Source organism: Triticum aestivum, chromosome 3D (assembly GCF_018294505.1).
Source record: "Triticum aestivum cultivar Chinese Spring chromosome 3D, IWGSC CS RefSeq v2.1, whole genome shotgun sequence".
Lineage (NCBI taxonomy): Eukaryota > Viridiplantae > Streptophyta > Magnoliopsida > Poales > Poaceae > Triticum > Triticum aestivum.
The window spans coordinates 312,185,905-312,211,637 of record NC_057802.1 but is presented as its reverse complement, the minus strand read 5'-3'; positions in this window follow the sequence as shown (position 1 = coordinate 312,211,637).

Here is a 25,733-nt window from a genome sequence, read left to right as displayed (position 1 = left end):
AGCCCCCAGCCTCCTCGTCCTGGTGGTGGTCGTCGTTCCTCCTTGGTGGCGGCAGCGGGGCAAGACCGGTGTTGCCTTGGGGGCGATCCTCACGAGGCGGGTCCCTCCAGGCGCCCTCGCGAGGTTGGTCCTGCCGGTGGTCCTCACGAGGCCGGTCGCGCCACTCCTGGCGCGGGCCACGGTCGTCCCAGCGTCCGCCTCCACGTCCTCGTCCGCGGCCGTAGCCCCGGTCGTTGCGCTTGGGGCGTCGACCGTAGCGTCCTTCCCGTATGGCTCTGAGCTCTTGATAGTTGCTAGTGTTGTGGGTGTTCAGGTTGTGGAAGGCGCAGAACGATCAACCGTTCTTGGATGACTCGGGCTGATCTCTGCCCCGCATGGTGTCGGGCTTCACTGCGAGCACAGCCGCCTCCTTGCGCTTCACATCCTTGGCCTTGGCCTTCTTCTCCTCCGCGCCCACGGCTAGCAGCTCAAGGAGAGAGAGGCGCCCCTCCTCAGCTCTTGCGCACTTTGGTCGCCAGGATGAACAGCTCCTGAGATGTGCAGAGCTCCTCGTGGATAGCAAGCTCTTCCTTCATCTTGACGTCGCGGACGCCGTCGGAAAACGCGGAGATGATGGCCTCGTCCGTGACCTTGGGGATCTTGAGGCGGGTGTTGTTGAAGCGCTGGATGTACTTCTGGAGGGTCTCTCCTGGTTGCTGCTTGATGCGGCGCAGGTCACCCGCGGCCGGCCGGCGGTCGCGAGTGCCCTGGAAGTTGGCGACGAAGCGGTCGCGCATCTCGTCCTAGGAGGAGATCGAGCCGTGCTGCAGGTTCAAGAGCCAGGAGCGGGCTCCATCCTTGAGAGCCATGGGGAACCAGTTCGCCATGACTTTTTCGTCGCAGTTGGCCGCTTTGATGCTCAGCTCATAGAGCTGCAGGAACTCCGCGGGGTCGGCAGTGCCATCGTAGCGAGGAGGCAGGTCTGGCTTGAACTTGCCTGGCCAAGCGACGCTACGCAGCTCGGGGGTGAAGGCGCGGCAGCCGGCCGTGGTTGCCGGGGCCCGCTTCGAAGGTGGAGCTTGGTCTTGATGAGGTCCACGTTGCGCCGCTGCGGGCGGCGCGCGGTCTTGACGAGGTGGCGCGGGGAGCGCAGGTGCAGCTTCTCACGGCCGCGGGATTTCTTGGCAGCTTCTCTCTTCGCGCGCGGGCGACGGGCGCGGTGGATCACGCCGCGGAGCCGCGCGCCTTGGTGCCAAGGCGCCGTCTTGGGGCTGAGGTGGTGGAGGCACGCCATGAGCCCCGTCGCCCGCGGCTGGTTGAGGGGGAGGCAGAGAGTGGGACGGCTCCGGAGAGCCCCCTGCGGCGCGGACGAGCTCGGCGACGCGGTCGAGCCACTCCTCGTAGAGGTCGTCGATGGGGCGGTAGCGCAGGAGCTCATTCGCCGCGAGGAGCGCAGCCCGTGCCTCCATGGGAGCGCGGTGCGTGTGAGACGAAGAACCGGCAGGGGTCAGTGATGGAGTAGCGGTGCGGCCGTCCTGCCGCACCGAAGGATGCAGCGAGGACGCCTGCTGCTCGTTCCCCGCCGGGCCGGTGGCATCGTTGGCGGCGGGAGACGGAGAACGACGAGGTGGCCTGCCAACGGGAGCCGTCTGAGCGACGCGGGCGGTGAGAGCAGCCCGACGCTCAGCTCGAGCACGGCGAGCGTCCGCCATGGAGACGACGGAGCGATGGAGCGACGAACTGATTGAAGGGAAGCTACGGCGCACCCCTACCTGGCGCGCCAAATGTCGGATGTGGGGTTCCGGCAAACCCTTAAGGTTCAAACATTGGGGTGCGCGCGAAGTATTTCCCTCCTACCGATCTACGCCCTAGCTCGCTAAGGTCTCGCGGACGAACTCGCAACACAGAAAGACACGAGATTTATACTGGTTCGGGCCACCGTTGTGGTGTAATACCCTACTCCAGTGTGGTGGTGGTGGATTGCCTCTAGGGCTGATGATGAATAGTACAAGGGAAGAACAGCCTCCTGAGGTTGAGGTGTTCTTGTGGCTAGGTTCTCGATCTGATTGGATCAAGCTAAGATGAGATGAGGTGAGACCAGCTGATCCCCTCTCTTTGGTGGCTAGCTCTACTTATATAGGCCCTGGTCCTCTTCCCAAATATTGAGCAGGAAGGAGCCAACAACGGCGGGAAAATTTGAAGGGGGACACCTAGTACAAGCTATCCTGACAAAAGTGGTCTTCGCCTGCGAAAAGCTCTGGTGGTGACGCCATCCTGGGCTCCACGATGACCTCCGTCTTGCCGTCCTCCTGGTCTTGGTCTCGTTGCACCAATATAGCAACCTTTGCCTGATGCCTCGGTACTCTTCACCTGCGCTGGCCTCCTTAGCACCAAAGAGGAAATAAGGACGCTACGCGCGCTGGCGCCCACCTGGTGTCGTTCGTCATGGCTCACGTCACGAGGGCCTCGTGAGGTTTTGTCCCGCCTTGATATCTCCGCTCCTCGTGAGCCTGCCTGGCTAGGCTACTCCAGAGGAGGTCTTGCGTCATCCGCCTCACGAGGCTTGGACCCTCGCGAGGGTCTTGGATGCCTTGTTGATGAAGATGGGCCGTACGGCCTGCTGCTTAGCCACGCCGTGGGCCGCAGGCAGGCAAGTCTGGGGACCCCCGTTCCCAGAACACCGACAAATATGCTTCCTCTTCTGTTCTTTAACATGTTCTTCTTTTGTTATTCTGTATTTAGTACGTACAGTATGTTCCTTGTCAAGAAGGGGAGCAGGGACATCTACAGTCAATAGCTGATAGAGCTAGCATGTACGTGATCGATAGGCTTTCAATTAGTAGCGGCAATACAACACCGTATTTTCCAGCCAGTTCCACTTTCCCGATTTATATATGTTGGTTATGGTGTACCCCTTTTATGTACACTACGATCAACCTAATTGTTGTGTGCTCTTCTTATCATGGTTTGGCAATAAACTCTCTATACAATATATTATGAACCTATCATCTGCCAACTATCCTTACTTCTGGAGCCTATTTTTGTGTACTTGTTCCAGATTATATTAATGCACGCACCATATTACAGCACACATGGGCTCTCTCATCAGAATCTAGTGATAGCACATAAGGGTTTACACGGAGCCCCTATATTAGAATATCCTCTGCATTACAAATATATTCTCACTACTATTTATGTTTTCATGCTTCTCAGATATTGTACGTAATCACAATGAATATCACAATGCGCGATCAGAAGAATATTGTGGAACACTACAATGACTAACAAAATTGGCACCAAGGCATTGAGATCCATTCTGGATGCAATGAAACTCATACGCTCCCCACCTGCAGATTCTTGTTCAGAACATGATCCTAATGACTATTCTGACCTCGAGGAGTCGAAGGCAGATGGCCTGTCCTGTTCACCCATCAAGGTGCATGTTCTAATTTGGCAAGGTTTTATTGATTGCACGTATCTTGCATAAGGTGTCTTGCATTTCTTCTACTTTGTTGCACCGCCATCTGCTTAGTTTACTCATCATATATGTCAAGATGTCATGCCCATCCATTATCAATACATATTCCATCTGTCATCATTCCATGTTTTTCCACTCAAATGTTGTTCTTGTGCATCAGACATCAAAAAGGAAGAGGATGATTGCCGAACCTGGAGGAGCACTAGCAAAGTCCTTGAAAAACGTGGTGGTGCCGGAGACATCAGACATCACCCCACTTATATTGGCTCTACAACCAGTGACACAAAACATAGGACCGACTCTAGCAGACTGTACCCATACTTCACTGGCCACACCACTAGCCCCACGACACAGGTCCTGCACTCCAGCAAAAGGTATGCCGATTTCAGTTGCCATAGCACCAGCCGTACCACAAAAAAATCCCACTCCAGCAAAAAGTACAACAAGTCCACCGGCTGAAGACCTATCCCAACTGCAGAGACGGCCAATTCCTGCAGACTGGAACCCCATTCCAGTTATTCCTAGTTTAAAAGGCAATGCTTTCAATGTTGTTAGGGACTACGTGCATATATTCCCATCATGGAAGGATTATAGTGAAGACAAACACCATTTTCACATCTTCTTGTCCCACTTACGTGTAAGTGCTATTATTCATGGTGATTATTTTCCTGTTTTCTGCTGATTGAACACATCAATGATTTACATTACATTTTTGTAAGTAGGCGAGGGTCAATCTAGATAGTCATGACAAGCAAAGCTTGCTTGCGCTTTTCAAGGAAGCATTGCAGCGGTATCGGTGTTACCTGAGGAAATCACACTTTGATGGCAAGTCTATAAGCGAATTTCCGGTGAAGTCTCCTATGCTAAATTTAGAAGACATTGAATGGAAAAACCTTGTTATGCACTGGTCTCGTTCCCAGGATGAGGTACTATCTATGATATCACATGACAATTTGAACTTCTACTTTTCTGCATGTGCCTTACGGATCTCTTTTGCAGGAAATCTACTCGAAGAAGAATTCCAGTTTGAAAAGGACGATAGGATATCGCAAATATGTTGCCCGCTGCTTTGTTCTTGTTAGTACCTGTTGTCCTGTATCACTGTACTTGCATTCATACCTGGTTCATTATGTGACAGCAGTATGCATGATAGCTTGCTTATCAATTGTTCGCTCCAAATTATCTGATCTGTATTAATGGTTACATTAGTGTAGAATATATCCAATGCCAATGAAAAAGTTTAGCTCTGCATTGTTCTTGTAAGTACCTGCTGTCCTTTATCAGTGTACTTATATTGAAAGCTAGTTGTTCATGTACCATCACTCTGCAGCTTATTTTCGTTTGCCCTCCATTTTCTACACATCAGATCTATATTTACTTTTACCATAAGGTTGGATAACACCGATGGTATGATGGTACTGAAGAAGTTTAGCTATGCGTTGCTCTTGGCTGCACCTTTTGCCTGTATCGTTGTACTTACATTTATAGCTACTTGGTTATGTAGCATCACCCTTCATCTTATCTTAAATATTCTGCATTTTTTCTTATATTATCACATCTACATTTACTCTTGACAAAATGTGGAATAAAGGCAATGCTTATGAAGAAGATTCTGTGGTAAACTTCTTGAATTGCCCCCCCCCATCAGCATGGACAAGGGCTTTATAGAGCCGGTCTTCACCACTAATGTAAGTTTTTCCTTCTCAGGCCTTCAAACTTTGTTGTGTATATTTGGTTAGGCATGACTGAAACAGCTGTTTATTTTTGGTGTTTGCATCAAATTGCATGTTTAAAGTTTATTATGTAGTTCCTAAACAAAAGGTTGTCCTTCTCAACTTAAGTTTTCAGTTGTACAACCAAGTTCCTTCTTCCTACCATGTAAATTAAACTATACAGAGCAAGTGATCTTATTTTGCACTGCATGTATGCTTTTGTTCTTGATCTGTAATCCAGTGGTGTGGTGAACCTACCCACTACAGCACAATGTCATATTCTGCAATGTCTTAACTATGAACAATGTCATATCATTCTACTATTATTTAATTGATGCCCAGTGGATGTAATATGCCGTAATTTCTTTATTGTATAGTCTAGGTTTTTTCTTATTCACGATGTTGCAGTTATTTTACTGTATATATATCATGTCTTCGCTCCATGAAAAGTAAACCGGCCAAACCGTAAAATTACGGTACATAATCGGGTCGTCATCCAAATCACTATGTATGGGCCGCATCATGGACCCAGTCATCTTGGTCTGTTAACAGGCCTAAATGTAAACTGGCCCACTAGTAGTTTCAGGCCTTTCATAGGCCGAGTAAACCGCCGGCCCTATTTTCGCAAGAAAATTCAATGGGCTTTTAGTAGGCTGAAAAGTAGGTTGGGCCTGAAACGTGCCGAACAGCTCACGGGCCGACAGCAGGCCGAAATAGACCCTGGCCCATGATTGTGCCAATCACATCACGGGCCGTTAACAGGCCAAAATTGTCTCGGTCCTTGTTTGGCCCAATCAGATTATCGGCTGTGAGCAGGCCAGATACAAAGTGGGCCATAGTTAGGCCCAACTATATGACGGGCTTTTAATAGGCCGAAATAAATACAGGGCCGAAATGTTAAACAGGCATTTAACAGGCCGAAACTAATATCAGGCCATATTACTAAATGGGCCTTTAGCAAATAGAAATCCTAACCGGGCCTCAAGTGGGCCCAAAAGCACAGCGTCCAGTTGACGGGCCGAATCTGATATGGGCCATAATTTAGCCCAAAGGCTCTTAAAGGGCCAGATCTGATATGGGCCGCAATATGGCTCAGAACATGGTAGGCTATTAACGGGCCGGATCTCATATGGGCCCTTATTAGGCCCAGAATGTGGCAGGCTGTTAATGGACCGGATCAAATATGGGCCGGCATTTGGCCCAAAACATGGCAGCCTGTTAACGGGCCGGCCCACTAGTGTCTTCAAAATCTTGTGGGCCTTTAGCTGGGACGGCCCATTATGGTCTGCAAAATCTTGTGGGCCTCTAGCTGGGCTGTCCCATTATGGTCTGCAAAATCTTGTGGGCCTTTAGTTGGGTCAGCCCATTTAATCTTTATGGGCCACTTTTGGGCCGGTCCACGTGTCAACATATCATAGGCACATCTCGCCCATTAGATGAGTGACATCTGTGCCAATGAGGAGCTGACACGTGGTTCCTTCGGCCAATGGGAATTTTACACGTGGAAAATCGCCATTGGTCGTGGCTGTTAGCGGGTTATCGGATCCAAAACCGGACCCGATAGCTTAATGGCGACCCATTACGGTGGATACCATGTGTCAGTTACCCTGGACAAAAGCACTTCCATGACGCGGGCATTTATCATCATGGAAGTGGACACTTCCGTGATGATAATTTTGGTATTGTCATGGAACACTTCTACGACAACACAGGTATGACTATCTTGATTCTGTCATAAAATCGTCATGGATGTACATGCATGACAGAAAACGTGACCTACTGTGACAAACACCTATCGTCACAGAAATGTATTTTTTTGTAGTGACCCTCCCTGGCGTGTATATAAGCCATAGGGTTTAGCCTGTAGAAGGGACATCAACACAAAATCATTCACCTAGCCCTAAAGTTAGATCACAAATTACAATCTCGAGGTAGATCAACTATGTACTTGATACATCTTCATCAATATAAACAAGAGTATTATGTAGGGTTTTACCTCCATAAAGAGGGCCCGAACCTGGGTAAACATCGTCTCCTTCATTCCTATTACCCTCGATCCGAGATCCATAGCTCGGGGCCCCCTACCCCGAGGTCTACCGGTTTTAACACCGTCACCCAGGCTCACATACTCTTTTGTCCCCAGTACCCGGAGCCCGGGGTCTTTGTGATATATGGATGTTTGATTGTTTTGCAAGCTTCCCTTTGTGATGCCATAGTGGTTGTCTTTAATATGGGCCCAAGCAAGACTTTTAATGATGAATCTCTGATGTGCTTCAGTATGAACTGAGGGCCTAGCTTGGCTCTATGGTCGATTGATGTGACCTGAAATGTTATCACCTCTTCTTCTTTTTTTAGTTTCATAATGTGCCGGGGAAAAGTTTTGATTAGGTTGCCCTATGTGAGTGAGGGTAAATATGTTTTTGCTTAGTTCCACATCTAGAACTTTGCATCATCCGGGATAGCATCTAGGCATCCACGGTGGTCATGGGGTAATGTAGTTCTACATCTAGAACTTTGGATCATTTGGGATATCATCAGTACATCCACGGTGGTCGCGTGATAATGTAGTTCTAAGTATAGAACTTCACATCATCAAGGGTTTAGTACGGTAACACGGATCCAATCCTTGGGGATTCATGAGGTGTAGTCATTAAACGCCCAAAGCTCGTATCTATTTATTATTGTAATCTTAATTATCAAGGCAACCCAGCGCGATGAATAGGGCCTTCGATTGGACAATTGATTCTTGATGCAGGACGCGTGCCGGTCAAGATGTTATTTGTACACATCCCCCACTTCGGTTCGTAGCAAGCACATCTTGATGGGTGCCTTCCAACACAGAAATTAAGATCATATCTGGCCCCACCATACCTCTTTTTACTATAAGTGTTTATTCCAATTTGCTTGATTTGATCCGGTCAAAAGCTGGAATTAATCCTTTGACGAAAGCTTGCTAGAGACCATCACTTCGAGGGGACCTTCCTCTCACGGGTTCGGTAACCCAGGATCACTTCTTCGGGAAATATGTGTGGGGTACTTTCTATTTCGTTACCGGATCACTAAAAGTAGGTTTCATGTTCTTGGGTAGGCCATGTCCCATCCATATGAGGAACACTTTGCCTTTGTGGGTGACGTCACATGGTCGCATCAGCGCTCCAGACTCTGCTGTTATCCTGATGGTAGGGGCATTGTCGCCATGCATTTTCTTTGACATTTAGTGAGGTGGTGATGTGGTGTTCGACGGGTGCCACAGTCCATGAAGAGGTAGCGCAGACGTCCGAGCCTTGCTGGAGTGAATGCCCTGCTGCCCTCCGGTCATAGGTGAGTGACTCCAACCATCTCAGTAATCTCCCTGAGCCATGGGCTCTAAGGAGATTCCTCGCTCACTGAGACGAGGGGATGCCAATGAAATGCATGTGTTGCCTGGAGGGCGACTGCCGGTTTCATCTTGTTGTTGAAGAGTTGAGGTGTGTGGCATCCTTCCTTGCCATCGAACCGCCTAGCTGCCGGCGTCCTTCCCCTAGCCCGATCTCTTTCCCTCGTGTTGCCGTTTGCACGGGAGTGTTCCAGATCATATTGAGGTTGGTGCCTGCTTGACATAGTTGATGCAGATGATGGTAGAATCAAACAAAACAGAGCCTTAGGCCCCTACCTAATGCGCCATATGTCAGAGCATAAACTTAGGACATCAGGGATCAAGGATAGCCTACATTTGCATCTTCAACCAGGGGCTAAAAGGCTCTAGGTTCCTTTGAGTAAGCTAAAATGGTGGCACAATGATATATACATGTATATGTCACTTGGGGAAGTGTAATACCCTAATCTTGTTCTTGATTGGCTAATATGAGTGCACAAGCGAGATTACAAGTACTCGAGAGAGCTACTTACGGTGCCCGGAGTGGGTTTTCATCCTGCTCAAGCACCAACCCTTATTCCTTCTTCCTCCCATGTCCTATTTTTTTTGTGTTCTCGCTTTTCTCTATGCCTTGTGTCTCGTGTTCCCCTTGTCCCTAAATACGGCCATGGCCCTCCCCTTATATAGGACTAGGAGCACCACAATGGCCTGATCGCACGTGTGAACATATACAAGAAATTCGCACACCCGCCTGGCGTGATCTTCTTGACTTGGGTCTCTCTATTACGCATGCGATAACATGAAATTGTAGCAGTCAGGTACTTGAGTGCATCTGGCACCTATCATGTCTCTTCGGGTCCCACCCATTAGGGCCAGTCCCGCTCGAGCTCGTAGCGCCATTGTAGCTTACTTAAAATGAGTATGTGTGCCGCCGCTTTCATCCACGTGTGTAAACCATAATGATGATGGCATAAAATATGTAGGCATGTGTGATACGTCTCCAACGTATTTATAATTTTTTATTGTTCCATGCTATTATATTATCCATCTTGGATGTTTTATATGCTATTTATATCATTTTTTGGGACTAACCTATTAACCTAGTGACTAGTGTCAGTTGCTGTTTTTCCTTGTTTTTATCTTTTATAGAAAATCAATACCAAATGGATTCCAAACTGAACGAAACTTTTTGAGGATTTTTCTTGGACCAGAAGACAACCATGAAGCATCGGGAGGAGGCCAGAGGAGCCATGAGAGGGCCACAAGCCCTAGGAGCACGCCCCCAAGGCTTGTGGGCCCCTCGGGACTCCCCCAACCCTAATCTCAGCTCTATAAATACCCAAATATACCCCGTACATCAGAGGGCACACCAAAAATACTTTTCCGCTGCCGCAAGCTTCTGTTCTCGTGAGATCCCATCTCTGGGCCTTTTTTGGCATTATGCCAGAGGGGGATTCGATCACGGAGGGCCTCTACACCAACCTTGCCGCCCTTCCGATGATGCGTGAGTAGTTTACCATGGACCTAAGGGTCCATAGCTAGTAGCTAGATGGCTTCTTCTCTCTCTTTGATCTTCAATACAATGTTCTGCTTGATGTTCTTGGAGCTCTATGCGATGTAATCTTCTTTTGCGGTGCGCTTGTTGAGATCCGATGAATTGTGGGTTTATGATCAGATTGTCTATGAATATGATTTGAGTCTTCTCTGAACTCTTTTATGCATGATTAAGATATCTTTGCATTTCTCTCTGATATATTGATTTGGTTTGGCCAACTAGATTGATCTATCTTGCAATGGGCGAGGTGCTTTGTTTTGGGTTCAACCTTGCGGTGTCCTCCCCAGTCATAGTAGGGGTAGCGAGGCACGTATTGTATTGTTGCCATTAAGGATAAAAAGATGGTTTTTTACCATATTGCTTGGATCTATCCCTCTACATCATGTCATCTTGCTTAAGGCGTTACTCCATTCTTGTTAACTTAATACACTAGATGCATGCTGGATAGCGATCGATATGTGGAGTAATAGTAGTAGATGCAGAATCATTTCGGTCTACTTGTCCCGGACGTGATGCCTATATTCATGATCATTGCCTTAGATATCGTTATAACTATGCCATTTTCTATCATTTGCTCAACAGTAATTTGTTCACCCACCATATGCTTTCTTCAAGAGAGAAGCCTCTAGTGAAACCTATGGCCCCCGGGTCTATTTTTACCATATTATTTCAGATCTATAAAACCAAAACCCCAAAAATACCTTGCTGCAATTTATTTACTTTTACCTTTTTACTTATCTTTTATACCTATCTCTATCAGATCTCACTCTTGCTAGTGACCGTGAAGGGATTGACAATCCCTTTTTCGCGTTGTGTGCAAGTGTTTGTTAGTTTGTGCAGGTGCATCTATTGGGGACTTGCTTGTGCCTCCTGCTGGATTGATACCTTGGTTCTTAACTAAGGGAAATTCTTATCTCTACTTTGCTGCATCACCCTTTCCTCTTCAAGGGAAAAATCAACGCAAGCTCAAGAAGTAGCAATGTGGTAGGCTATGCATCGCAGCGTGCATCCGCACTAAATTCATGATCGGAGATGTGGTCGTGCTCATGGTTGTTGGGTTTGCTTGCATGTCTGGCACATAAGCCTATGTGCACTGGTGCTCGGGACACCGAGCACTTGCCCCTGATGTCACTTATGACATTTTTAGCCTTGTTTGACTGGTACATGTTTTACCAATGGTAAGTCTTTACAAAGATCCACACGTCGCTGTCTGATAATGAGTTAACTCCTTCTAAATGTTGTAGTATTTTTCATGGTGAGTAATATTTTGCTATATTGATGTGGCCTTTGGGCGGGCGCATTATCGGCGTGTTTGGCGTACACCATTTTTAAGTACGCCGGCAAGAGTAAGCACGATGCATGGGTACTCGGTAGTGAAGGATGCGTTGTTGTATGATGCATGCAAGGTCGTATATGTGGATTTTGTAGCCATGGGACAATGCGGCTTGACCTTTTGCCAAAACATGCTTGCTTCATTTCATGAGCAAAAACACTTCGCGCCCTATGATGTCTACTACACAACTTATTCTTTAGACTCGTGTTGAATTGCAGAGTTTTGTAGGACAATAGCAATTTTCCCTCAAGTGGATGACCTAAGGTTTATCAATCCATGGGAGGCGTAGGATGAAGATAGTCTCTCTCAAACAACCCGGTAATCAAATACAAGAAATATCTTGTGTCCCCAACACACCCAATACAATGGAAAAATGTATAGGTGCACTAGTTCGGCGAAGAGATGGTGATACAAGTGTAGTATGGATGGTAGATATAGGTTTTTGTAATCTGAAAATATAAAAACAGCAAGGTATCAAGTAACAAAGTGAGCGCAGATGGTATTGCAACGCTTAGAAACAAGGCCTAGGGTTCATACTTTCACTATTGCAATTTCTTAACGGTGCTAAATAAGTGAATCACATAACAATCCCTCAAACGTGCGACAAAGAATCACTCCAAAGTTCTTATCTAGAAGAGAACATAAGATCAAATTGTTGTAGGGTACGAAACCACCTCAAAGTTATCTTTTCTGATCAATCTACTGAGCTATCCCTATAAGTCTCACAAACAGCCCTAGAGTTCGTACTAAAATAACACCATATGATACACATCAACCAACTCTAATGTCACCTACATACTCCAATGTCACCACAAGTATCCGTGAGTTGATTATTTGATATGCATCAAACAACTTCAAATTCATAATATTCAATCCAATACAAAGAACTTCAAAGAGTACCCCAAGGTCTCTACCGGAGAAAGAATGACGAAAACGTGTATCAACCCCTATGCATAGATTACCCCAATGTCACGATAATCCGCAAGTTGAATACCAAAACATATATCGAGTGGATCAATAGAACACCCCATTGTGAGTGGTTTTCAATCTCATAGAATGAGCCTCATCCAAGTACCTACAACGGTTAGATACCATACAAGGGTGCAAATATATCCAGGATAAATGATCATCATCATAAGAGAAATATCAAGGATTAATCACATAGGCTCATGCCCTGCATGTATCCAAAAGGAATCCCTATTCCAAATTTGAGGCATCAATGATGTTCAACTCACTCCTCAATCGATAAAATATCTTCTCATCAAGCAGTTTAGTGAAGATATCCACCAATTGCTTGTCGATACGAACATGCTTAAGATTAATGTCACCTTTAGCAACATGATCACGGATGAAATGGTGACGAACTTCAATATGCTTAGTTCGAGAATGTTGCACGAGATTGTGTGCAATCTTAATAGCACTCTCATTGTCACAAAGCAATGAAACATGCCTCACATGTATCCCATAATCTTTGAGAGTTTGGGTCATCCAAAGTAATTGAGCACAACATGATCCTGCGACAATGTATTCCGCTTCGGCGGTGGATAATGATACCGAATTTTGTTTCTTGGAGGACCAAGAGACAAGGGATCTACCAAGAAACCGACATGTACTCGAAGTGGGATTTCTATCAACCTTGTCACCAGCATAGTCCGAGTTGGAATAGCCAACAAGATCAAAATATGACCTCTTAGGGTATGAAATGCCAAAGCTTGGTGTATGAATCAAATATCTCACTATCCTTTTCACGGCCTTAAGATGACATTCTTTTGGAGCAGCTTGATACCATGCACACATGCACACACTTAGCATAATGTCAGGACGGGAGGCACAAAGATATAATAATGAACCAATCATAGATTGGTAAACCTTTTGGTCAACCAGGTTGCCATCCTTAGTCAAGTCAAGATGTCCACTAGTAGACATGGGTGTTTTCATACCTTTGCTTTCTTGCTTGTTGAACTTCTTGAATAGATCCTTGGTGTACTTTGCTTGTGAGACAAAGGTACCTTCCTTAGTTTGCTTGATTGCAAGCGAAGGAAAAAAATGAGTTCACTCATCATAGACATCTCAAACTTTTCCTACATCAACCTTCCAAACTTTTCACTAAAATGAGGGTTAGTAAAACCAAATATGATATCGTCAACATAAATTTTGCACACAAATAATTCTCCATTAACCCTTTTAGTGAAGAGAGTAGAATCAATTTTCCCAATTTCAAAACCTTTCTCAATAAGAAACTTAGTCAAGCATTTATACCAAGCTCTAGGGGCTTGTTTAAGGCCATAAAGAGCTTTGTGAAGTTTGTACACATGATTATTTTTATTGGGGTTAACAAGGCCGGGAGGTTGTTTAACATAAATTTCCTCCTCAATTTCACCGTTTAGAAAAGCACTTTTAATATCCATTTGGTATAAGGTGATATCATGGTGATTGGTATAAGCAAGTAAAATGTGAATGGACTCAAGTCTAGCAAGGGGGGCATATGTCTCACCATAGACCATACTGTAGGATCGAATGTCTGTCTAGAGGGGGTTGATTAGACTACTTGACCAAATAAAACCTAACCTTTTCCCAATTTTGGTTGTAGGCAAATTTTAGCAATTATGACAAGTCAAGTAACACCCTACACATGCAAGTCTAAGAGTATAGCAGCGGAATGTAAGACATAGCACATGTAAGTAAAGGGAAGGGATTGGAGAAGGCAAACACAATGGGGACACGAAGATTTTTGGCATGGTTCTGATAGGTGGTGCTATCGTACGTCCACGTTGATGGAGACTTCAACCCACAGAGGGTAACGGTTGCACGAGTCCACAGAGGGCTCCACCCACGAAGGGTCCACGAAGAAGCAACCTTGTCTATCCCACCATGGCCATCAAACATGAAGGACTTGCCTCACTCGGGTAGATCTTCATGAAGTAGGCGATCTCCTTGCCCTTACAAACTTCTTGGTTCAACTCCACATCATGTCGGAGGCTCCCAAGCGACACCTAACCTATCTAGGAGACACCACTCTCCAAAAGGTAATATACGGTGTGTTGATGATGAACTCCTTGCTCTTGTGATTCAAATGATAGTCTCCCCAGCACTCAACTCTCTCCCATGGATTTGGCTATGGGGGAAGAAGGATTTGAGTGGAAAGAAACTTGGGGAAGGCTAGAAATCAAGGTTTAAATGTTAGGAATGGAATCTCTTGATCCAAACACATGAGTAGGTGGTTCTCTCTCAGAAAATGAATGGTGGAAGTGTAGGCACGTTCTGATGCCTCTCCTCTAGTAAGAATAAGGGGTGGAGGGTATATATAGCCTCCACACAAAATCCAACCGTTACACACTTTTGATCCAACTCGGTGGCACCGATCGGAAATCGCGGTGGCACTGACCTGTGTAAAAATATGAGCATTAGGAATCTCGGTGGGACCGACGGGTACAACTCGAAGGGACCGATGTGCAATGGCTTAGGGTAAACCTCGTCTCGGTGGCTCCAATTGCATCATCTCGATGGGACCGAAGTGAAGCAATAAGGCAACAGAGAGTTGGCAAGCCATGTCGGTGGTACCGATTGCAATTCTGGGTGGGACCGAAACAATTGCAACAAGCAACAAAGAGCTGGCAAGGCCATCTTGGTGGGACCCAGATCCATATTGGTGGATCCTATTTGTTAGGGTTTTGCAGTGGCTAAGTCCAGATGAACTCGGTGGCTCCGGATAGGAAATATCGACGGGGCCGAGTTGGAATGTAGGGTTTGGACATATTTGGATGGAGTAAGTGTTTGAGGATTTTGGAGCAATATCATTAAGCACTTGAGCAAATAGATCATTAAGCAACACCTCACCCCCTTTTAATAGTATTGGCTTTCCTACGGACTCAATGTGATCTTGGATCACTTAACCAAAAATGTAGAGTCTTGAGCTTTTGCCAATCCATGTCCTTAGAATTTTGAAGGGTCCATAGTCACTAGTCCTTGCCATGCTAGTCATTGAACATCCTGAAATACTTAACTTGAATGGACATTAGTTCAATGAGATATATGTTGTTATGAATTATCAAAACCACTCGGGGATTAGTTGCACTTTCACATACCTTCGACTTGAGTGTAGCCTTGAGCAACGAGACGAGCCTTGTTGCGTACCACTTTTCCATCCTCGTCTTGCATATTCTGGAACACCCACTTTGTTCCAATGATGTTTGGATCATCATTGGGCTTTTCGACCAATGTCCACACTTGGTCTTGCTCAAAGTTGTGTAGCTCTTCGTGCATAGCATTTATCCAATCCGGGTCCTCAAGGGCTTCTTCTACCTTCATAGGTTCAATGCTAGAGATGAATGAGTAATGTTCACAAAAATTAGCCAGATGAGTTTTAGAGCGAGTAATTCTCCCGGTTTTGATTTCGCTGAAGATTTGTTCAACTGGATGATTCTTTGAGACTCTTGCTCTAACTTGTGAGAGCTTTTGCTTGGGATGTGGTGGAACATCCTCCTCCTCCTCATCTTCTTCTTCTTCATTGTTGGTGGTGTTGTTGTTCGCTTGTGGAGGTGGAAAAGGAGGTCGAGGTAGATCATCTTGTTGTACTTCCATATTTCCTTCGTCTTGACGTGTTCCACTTGTGGATGCCGCCATGTCAACTTGTGGTTCACCTTGATGTGAAGTAGGGGCTTCCACTTGAATGGACGAAGTGATCTCCTTCACCTTCGTAGGACGGATCTTGCCGATAGATTAATCGTGAATTGCTTCCGAGGGGTCTTTGTCTCCTACATCAATTGGCAGTTGATCTACTTGCGAGCCATTAGATTCATCAGACTTCACATCTACGGTCTCTTCAACCTTTCGGGTGAAATTTTTGTAGACACAATAAGTGTGAGAGTTTGAGCCGTAACCGAGTAGAAAACCTTCATGAGATTTAGGAGCAAATTTTGAACGACGATGCTTATCAAGAATGTAGCACTTTGAGCCAAATACTCAAAAGTATCCAACTTGGGGTTTGTTACCGGTGAGTAGCTCGTATGCCGTTTTACCGAGAAGCTTGTGAAGATATAGTCGATTTGTAGAATGAAAAGCTATCTCAACCGCTTCTGCCCAAGTGTCTCGGCATCTTGTATTCATCAAGCATTGTTCTCGCCATCTCAATAAGAGTCTGGTTCTTCCTATCAACAACTCCATTTTGTTGAGGTATGTACGTAACCGAGAACTCATGTGAGATGCCTTCTTCATCAAGAAAGGTATCCACATTGGTGTTCTTGAACACCATTCCATTATTGCTCCGAACCTTCTTGATTTTCACTTCAAATTGATTTTGGGACTTCTTAGCGAAGTTCTTGAAGATCTTTTGAACTTGAGACTTGTCATCAAGAAAGAATACCCACGTAAATCTAGAAAAATCATCAACAATGACCAAACGGAAAGAGTTACCACCAAGGCTCTTATAAGCATTGGGACCGAAGAGGTCCATGTGAAGTAGCTCTAGTGGTCTTCTCGTGGTCATGATGTTCTTCACGGGATGACTTCCTCCAACTTGTTTTCCTGCTTGGCAAGCACTACAAAGTCTATCCTTGTCAAATATAACATCTTTAACACCAAGGATATGATCACCTTTAATGAGTTTATCAAGATTTTGCATGCCAACATGTCCTAACCTCCTATGCCATAACCAACCCTTAGAAGATTTTGCAATTAAACAAGTATGAGGTTGGGCTCTCTTAGTGAAATCACAATGTATAGATTACCTCTACGAATGACATAAAGACCATATTATGATTATCTCGACGAAACACTTGGCAATCTACTTCGGTAAATAGAACATTGAAACCAAAGTCGGCTAGTCTAGATACGGAAAGAAGATTGTAACCAAGAGATGCAACGAGCATAACATTTTGAATAGAGCTATCATTGGATATGGCCACCTTACCAAGGCCAAGTACCTTACCCTTGGATGTATCTCCAAAAGTCACATACTTGCGTGGACCATCATTTTTAGTGAGCTCACGGAACATGTCTTTATCTCCAGTCATGTGATTCGTACATCCACTATCAAGAATCCACTCTTTTCCTCCGGATATGTAATTTTGAAGATTTGCCATGAGACTAAGATTCCTCGTAGTCTTCTAACATTCGATGTTGAATTCTTCATCCTCATCATAATAGCCATTATCAATGTCATCACCATTATGCGTGTAATCATCACCTAGTTCAAGTGATTCATTAGATTTATGACCATGACAATGTGCAAGTTTATGAATTCTAATTGTTTCCGTGATGATGTTGCTAATGGTTCCGACATCACCCTTAGCATGCATAAGATCACAGAGCTCAAATAGACATTCATCAAACTTAGGATCACTAGGCTTCATTTTATGAAAGGCAATGGACTTATGAAGAATTTCATCCAAATTTGTGAAGGAGTAATTTGGAAAGCCTTCCTCAAGATAATTCCATATAGTGTATGCGCATTCAAAGTTTTGCAAGCAAACAAGCACATTTCTAGGTAATCCTCTAATGATAAGATTGATGGTCCTAAGATTGCGAACCATGTCAAGATACTCATCGGGGGTAGGATGCAAAGGATCAATGGGAGGCACATAAGGGCTAAGAATATACTTGCTCAAATTATATTCCTTAAAGATCTCAAGCATTTAATTTTTCCAAGAGCCATAAAACGCCCCATCAAGAATAGGCACTCTATGTCTAATACTCCTGAACGTAGACTCATCCATCTTCCTCCAATGGTGATTAAACCAAAGCAATGGAGACCAAAGCTCTGATACCAATTGAAAGATCGAGAAGAGGGGTCTAGAGGAGGGGGTGATTAGACCCTTAACAAGCAAAAGTGGCAGTTTTTAGATTCTTCAAGTTAAGGTTGAGTTTAGCACATATTAATGGGCACACAATACATTTTACACAAGCATATCAAGAGTATGGGCAGCGGAAAGAATAAAATATGCAAGTGCAAGAATGTAAAGGGATGGGAATTGGAGAGGGCAAACGCAATGGAGAAGCGGAGAAATTTTGGCGTGGTTCTGGTAGGTGGTGCTATCGTACGTCCACGTTGATGGAGACTTCAACCCACGAAGGGTAATGGCTGCACGAGTCCACAGAGGGCTCCACCCACGAAGGGTCCACGAAGAAGCAACCTTGTCTATCCCACCATGGTCGTCGTCCACGAAGGACTTGCCTCACTTGGGTAGATCTTCATGAAGTAGGCGATCTCCTTGCCCTTACAAACTTCTTGGTTTGACTCCACGTCATGTCGGAGGCTCCCAAGAGACACCTAACCAATCTAGAGATACCACTCTCCAAAAGGTAATAGACAGAGTGTTCATGATGAACTCCTTGATCTTGTGCTTCAAATGATAGTCTCCCCAACACTCAACTCTCTCTCGCAGATTTGGCTATGGTGGAAGAAGGATTTGAGTGGAAAGCAACTTGGAGAAGGCTAGAAATCAAGGTTCAAATGGTAGGGATGGAATCTCTTGATCTCAACACATGAGTAGGTGGTTCTCTCTCAGAAAATGAGTAGTGGAAGTGTAGGCACGTTCTGATGGCTCTCTTAGCGAGTAAGAGGGAGTGGAGGGGTACAAATAGCCTCCATGCGAAATCCAGCCGTTACACACTTTTGACCCAACTCGGTGCCACCAATCTGAAATCTCGGTGCCACCGACCTATGTAAAAGATATGAACGTTGGAGGTCTCGGTGGGACCGACTGGAACAACTCGGATGAACTGATGTGCAATGGTTAGGGCAAGCCTCATTTCAGTGGCACCGATTGCATCAACTCGGTAGGACCGAAGTGAAGCAAATGCAGTAGAAAGGTTGGCACACCGTCTCAGTAGGACCGATTGCAAAACTCGGTGAGACCGAAATTATTGCAACAAGTTACAGAAGGTTTGCCAAGCCATCTCGATGGGACCAATGCAAAACTCGATAAGACCGAAATAATTGCAACTGGTTATAGAAGGTTGGGCAGGCAAAACCGGTGGGACCGAGAACCATATCGGTGGATCCGATTTGTTATGGTTTGGCTGTGGCTATGTCCAGATGAACTCGGTGGGTCTTGATAGGGAAATTTTGGTGGGGCTGAGTTGGAATGAAGGGTTTTGGACATATTTGGATAGAGAAAGTGGTTGAGAGTTTTGGGGCAATATCACTAAGCACTTGAGCAAATAGATCATAATCAAAACCTCATCCCCTTTTAATAGTATTAGCTTTTCTATGGACTCAATTTGATCTTGCATCACTTAACCAAAAATGCAGAGTCTTGAGCTTTTACCAATCCATGTCCTTAGAATTTTGAAGGGGGTCCACATCCTCTTGTCCTTGCCATGCCACTGTTGAACTTGTCTGAAATATACTAGATAAAACTATTAGTCCAACAAAAGATATGTTGACATTAATTACCAAAGCCACCAAGGGAGCACTTGTGCTTTCACACATATCATGCGAACAAGTAAAAACTTAGGCTCAACCAAAACTAGCCGATAGTTGTTGAACAAGAAAGGTGGGATGCCTACCGGGGCATCCCCAAGATTAGATACTTGAGACTTCTTGGAATATGAACTTGGTATTCCTTGGGCATCCCCAAGCTTGAGGTTTTGTGTCTCCTTAATTCCTCTCATATCACGGTTTCCCCAAATCTCAAAAACTTCATCCACACAAATCTCAACAAGAACTCATGAGATAACTTAGTATAAATCAATGCAAAACCTTATCATTCTCTACTATAGAAAATCACTAATATTATTAATTTGACATTTCATACTAAATTCATTTGCATATTTAATACTCCTATTCTTAATAGAACCATTAAACAAGCAAACATATTCAAACAATGCAAACATAATAGCAATCTGTCTAAACAGAACAGTCTATAAAGGATGGAAGAAGATTCATACTTATTAACTCTAAAAATTATGAAAATTTACCACACTGTAGAAACTTTGTTTTAGCATACTATGTAAAAATTTCAAGATTTTGTCACGTTTTGACTTTTCTGAAGAATTTGGACAATAATAGAAAACTTTCTGTTTTCAAACAGCAACACATAGACTTGCAAAACAAGCACGGTAACGGCTATACTTGACACTTCTATTGAAATAAAGGAAACAATGCATTATTATAAATAACAGCAAGCAAATCCTCATAAAATAAAATGAATGTGATGAATAAAAATATAGTTCCAAGTGAGCTTATTGATAATGTTAAAGACGAAAGAGGGGATGCCTTCCGGGGCATCCCCAAGCTTGGACGCTTGGGTCTTCCTTGAATATTACCTAGGGGTGCCTTGGGAATACCCAAACAGAGGGTCTTGCCACTCCTTATTCTCCTCATATTGATATCTCACCCAAAACTTGAAAACTTCAATCACACAAACTTAACAGAACTTCGTGAGATAGGTTAGTATGATAAAGAGCAAATCATTAACTTTGGTACTGTCAAGACAAGATTAAAAAAACTTATCACATAATGCCTACTGTTACCTATCATTTCTACAATTTATATTGACTAATATAAGCCATAGAAATTAGAAAACAAGCAAACTATGCATTGAAAATAGAATCTGTCAAAAACAGAACAATCTATAATGATATGAACAACAACCATACTTATGTAACTCCAATTTTTTTTTTGAAAAATTAGGAAAACGTTGGCCATTTGTATAGCAATCATGTGTAAAAAATTCAGAATTGTTTGACGCTCCAGTGATTTTAAACAATTCTGTTACTGGAGGCAAAAGTTTCTATTTTTGCACAGAATCAAGTCAACTATCATCCACACTATCCCAAAGGCTTTACTTGGTACTTTATTGAAATAAAATCTATAAAAAATGATTACTACAGTAGCCTAATCATGATAACACACAAGAACAGTAGGGGTAAATATTGGGTTGTTTCGCAATAAGCGATTTGCTATAATGCCTTTTTAGCTAGGCATGACAATTTCAATGATGCTCACATAAAAGATAAGAATTGAGACATAAAGAGAGCATCATGAATCACATGGCAAGAACATTTAAGCCTAACCCACTTCCTATGCACAGGGATTTTGTGAGCAAGCAACTTATGGGAGCAAGAATCAACTAGCATAGGAAGGCAAAACAATCATGACTTCAAAACTTTCAACACATAGAGAAGAAACTTGATGTTATTTAGATATGTAAAAGCATATGTCCCTCTCTCATAATAATTTTCAGTAGCATCATGAATGAACTCAACAATATAACTATCACATAAAACATTCTTTTCATGATACATAAGCATAGGATTTTTTTTACTCTCCACATAAGCAAATTTCTTCTCATTCATAATGGTGGGAGCAAATTTAACAAAGTAATTATCATGGCTCAATTCATCATTCAAATCATAATGACAGGTTTCATGGTTATCATTACTTTTCATAGCATAGATGTCATCACAATAATCATCATAGATAGCAACTTTGTTCTCATCATCAATTGAAACCTCTTCTAAAATAGAGGCCTCATCATTAAATAAAGTCACGACCTCTCCAAATCCACCTTTATGAATATTGTAATAAGATTCAACACCATCCAAAATAGTGAGACCATTACCTAGATTTGACACTTCCAAACCCACTTTCGTAAACATTGCAATCATCTAGGAGGCATGCAATCATCATAAAAAAATTGATCAATCAAAGTAGGGGGACTAAAAAGATCATCTTATTAAGTATAACATCCCCAAGCTTATGGCTTTGCATATCATTAGCATCATGGAAATTCATAGCAAGCATACTAGCAACATTGCAATCATGCTCTCCATTCAAAGATTTTATGCCAAACATTTTATTGGATTCCTCTTCTAACAATCGAGCACAATTTTCCGATCCATCATTTTCAAGAAAGACATTATAAAAATGAAGAATTTGAGGCAACCTCATTTCCATTTTTTTGTAGTTTTCTTTTATAAAACCAAACTAGTGAATAAAGAAGAAACTAAAAGATTCAATTGAAAGATCTAAAGATATACCTTCAAGCACTCACCTCCCCTGCAATGGCACCAGAAAAGAGCTTGACGTCTACTACACAACTTATTCTTGTAGACCGTTTTGGGCCTCCAAGCACGGAGTTTTGTAGGACAATAGCAATTTTCCCTCAAGTGGATGACCTAAGGTTTATCAATCTGTGGTAGTCGTAGGATGAAGATAGCCTCTCTCAAAGAACCCTGCAATAAAATACAAGAAATTGCTTGTGTCCCCAACATACCCAATACAATGACAAATTGTATATGTGCACTAGTTCGGCGTAGAGATGGTGATACAAGTGTAGTATGGATAGTAGATGTATGTTTTTGTAATCTATAAATATAAAAATAGAAAGGTAGCAAATAACAAAAGTGAGCACAAACGGTATTGCAATGCTTAGAAACAAGGCCTAGGGTTCATACTTTCACTAGTGCAATCTCTCAACAGTGCTAACATAAGTGAATCATATAAGAATCCCTCAACGTGTGACAAAGAATCACTCCAAAGTTCTTATCTAGCAGAGAACATAAGATGAAATTTTTGTAGGGTTCAAAACCACCTGAAAGTTATCTTTTCCGATCAATCTACTGAGCCATCCCTATAAGTCTCACAAACAGCACTAGAGTTCGTACCAAAATAACACCATATGATACACATCAATCAACTCTAGTGTCACTTAGATACTCCAATGTCACCACAAGTATCCGTGAGTTGATTATTCGATATGCATCAAACAACTTTAGATTCATAATATTCAATCCAACATAAAGAACTTCAAAGAATGCCCCAAGGTTTCTACCGGAGAAAGAAGGACGAAAATGTGTATCAACCCCTGTGCATAGATTAACCCGATGTCACGATAATCCGCAAGTTGAATACCAAAACATATATCAAGTGAATCAATAGAACACCCCATTGTCACCACGGGTATCCACATGCAAGACATACATCAAGTGTTCTCAAATCCAAGAAGTATTCAATCCAATAATAGTGAAACCTGAAAGGTAAAAACTCAATTCATCACAACAAGATAGAGAGGGGGAAACACCATATGATCCAACTATATTAACAAAGCTTGCGGTACATCAAGATCGTGCCAAATCAAGAACACGAGAGAGAGAGAGAGATCAAACACATAGCTATTGGTACATACGCTCAGCCCCGAGGGTGAACTACTCCCTCCTCGTCATGGAGACCGTCGGGATGATGAAGATGGCCTCCGATGATGATTTTCCCCTCTGACATGGTGCCCAAGAAGGCCTCTAGATGAGATCGCCTTGGTACAGAGGCTTGCGGCGGCGGAGCGGAAGTTGTAGGTCAAGTTATGAGGTTTTATGAATGTATTGGAATTTTTGGTGTCGGTTTCACGTCAAGGGGGCCCACGAGGAAGCAAAAAGCTCGGTAGGTCCTTGCTTCCCCCCAGGGTGCGCCTAACAGGCTTGTCGCATCCTCGTGGCTCTTCTAGTCCTTCCACAAAGCTTCGGGTGTTCCCTTTTGGTCCATAAAAAATCACCATAAATTTTCAGCCCATTCCGAGAACTTTTATTTCTGCAGAAAAAACAACACCACGGTAGTTCTCCTGAAAAGCGTCAGTCCGAGTTAGTTCCATTCAAATCATACCAAAATCATATAAAATTATTGTAAACATGGCATGAATACTTCGTAAATTATAGATACGTTGGAGACGTATCACCCTACGACTTGCACATGATCCATGATTGCGATGTGAAGTCGCTAGCCCATCGAGGGTACACCATCTCCAACTCCATCATAAAGTTTTACAGTGCGATTGCACAAATGGAGAGAAGGTTTCCACCAGGCTCGCAAACCATTGAGATCATAAGTTCTGCTCCTTCTTGCTCTACATGTTGGTCAATTAATTGATTTCACTCAATGTTGCAACTTGATAATCATCAAGTTGTATAGCCCGAACGTGATGTCATGGTGTACCACAGGACAGAGGGCAGACCATTTACGGTCATACATTGCTGGACGAAGATCAAGGGGGACAGTGCATGGGAGTACAGTTGTATTTGGAATCGATGAATTCAAAAAACTTGTTGAACATCTGATTTTTTAGATGTCATATTTACATTTGAACTATTGATGTGCTAGGTATATTTGCATGTGTTTTTGTGGATGAATTGTACTATTTTCTATAATTATGTTGAGTGTTTTAGACTTAAGAAAAGAAACAGGGGGTGACGTTCAGGGGATGGGGTTGGATGGCCGGCTTCCTTATCCATTTTTGCGGACTAGTATGGACCAATCTGTGGACAAATAGTGTGTCTGTTTTAAGGGTCGGCGTTGGAGATGCCTTAAGCCCCGAATGTCGCAATTAGCTGGAGGCCGTTAAAAAAACTCGTGAGCAGAGCTGGCAAATCAACAAGGCAACGTTATATCCATTCGTCAAGAGACCCTACATACATTGTGTAAAATTTTCTTTCATCTCCAAAAGGGTAGCATATATAGTTACTGAATTAAATGCAAGCGCACTACTGTAGGCTCCTTTGATTCATATGATATGAATATCCTAGGAATAGGAAGTTGTAGGAATTGAGATGGCATGTATCTCAGTTCAGAAAGAAAATGAGAGGTCATCTGATTTATAGGATATGCACTTTTTCATTAGATTTGAGCTCTGTTTTTTTCTTTAAAATGTGAAGGATATAAAACAATCCTACATTCGAATAGAAATTCATTCCTATAAACTAAAGAGCTCCAAAGAAAAAAAACTACAAAAATCTCATCCTATAGAATTCCTAAAAATAGAATGGGTCCTTTTTCCTTATAGGGTGTAATAGCCCAACCAACAAATGGCCACAAGACAATATAAACAAGAGTATCGGCATACTGCACATTGAGGGAGTCCTGGATTAGGGGGTCCTCGGGCGTACGGACTATGATACGTGGGCCGGACTGATGGGCTGTGAAGATACAAGACCGAAGACTCTCTCTCGTGTCCGGATAGGACTCTCCTTGGCGTGGAAGGAAAGCTTGGCGTCCTGATATGAAGATTCCTTTCTCTGTAACCGACTTTGTACAACCCTAGTCCCCTCCGGTGTCTATATAAACCGGAGGGCTTAGTCCGTAGAGGCAAGAATCATAGTCATACAGGCTAGACTTTTAGGGTTTTAGCCATTACGATTTCATGGTAGATCTACTCTTGTAATACTCATATTCATCAAGATCAATCAAGCAGGAAGTAGGGTATTACCTCCATAGAGAGGGCCCAAACCTGGGTAAACATCGTGTCCCCCACCTCATGTTACCATCGACCTTAGACGCACAGTTCGGGACCCCCTACCCGAGATCCGCCGGTTTGGACACCGACATAGGTGCT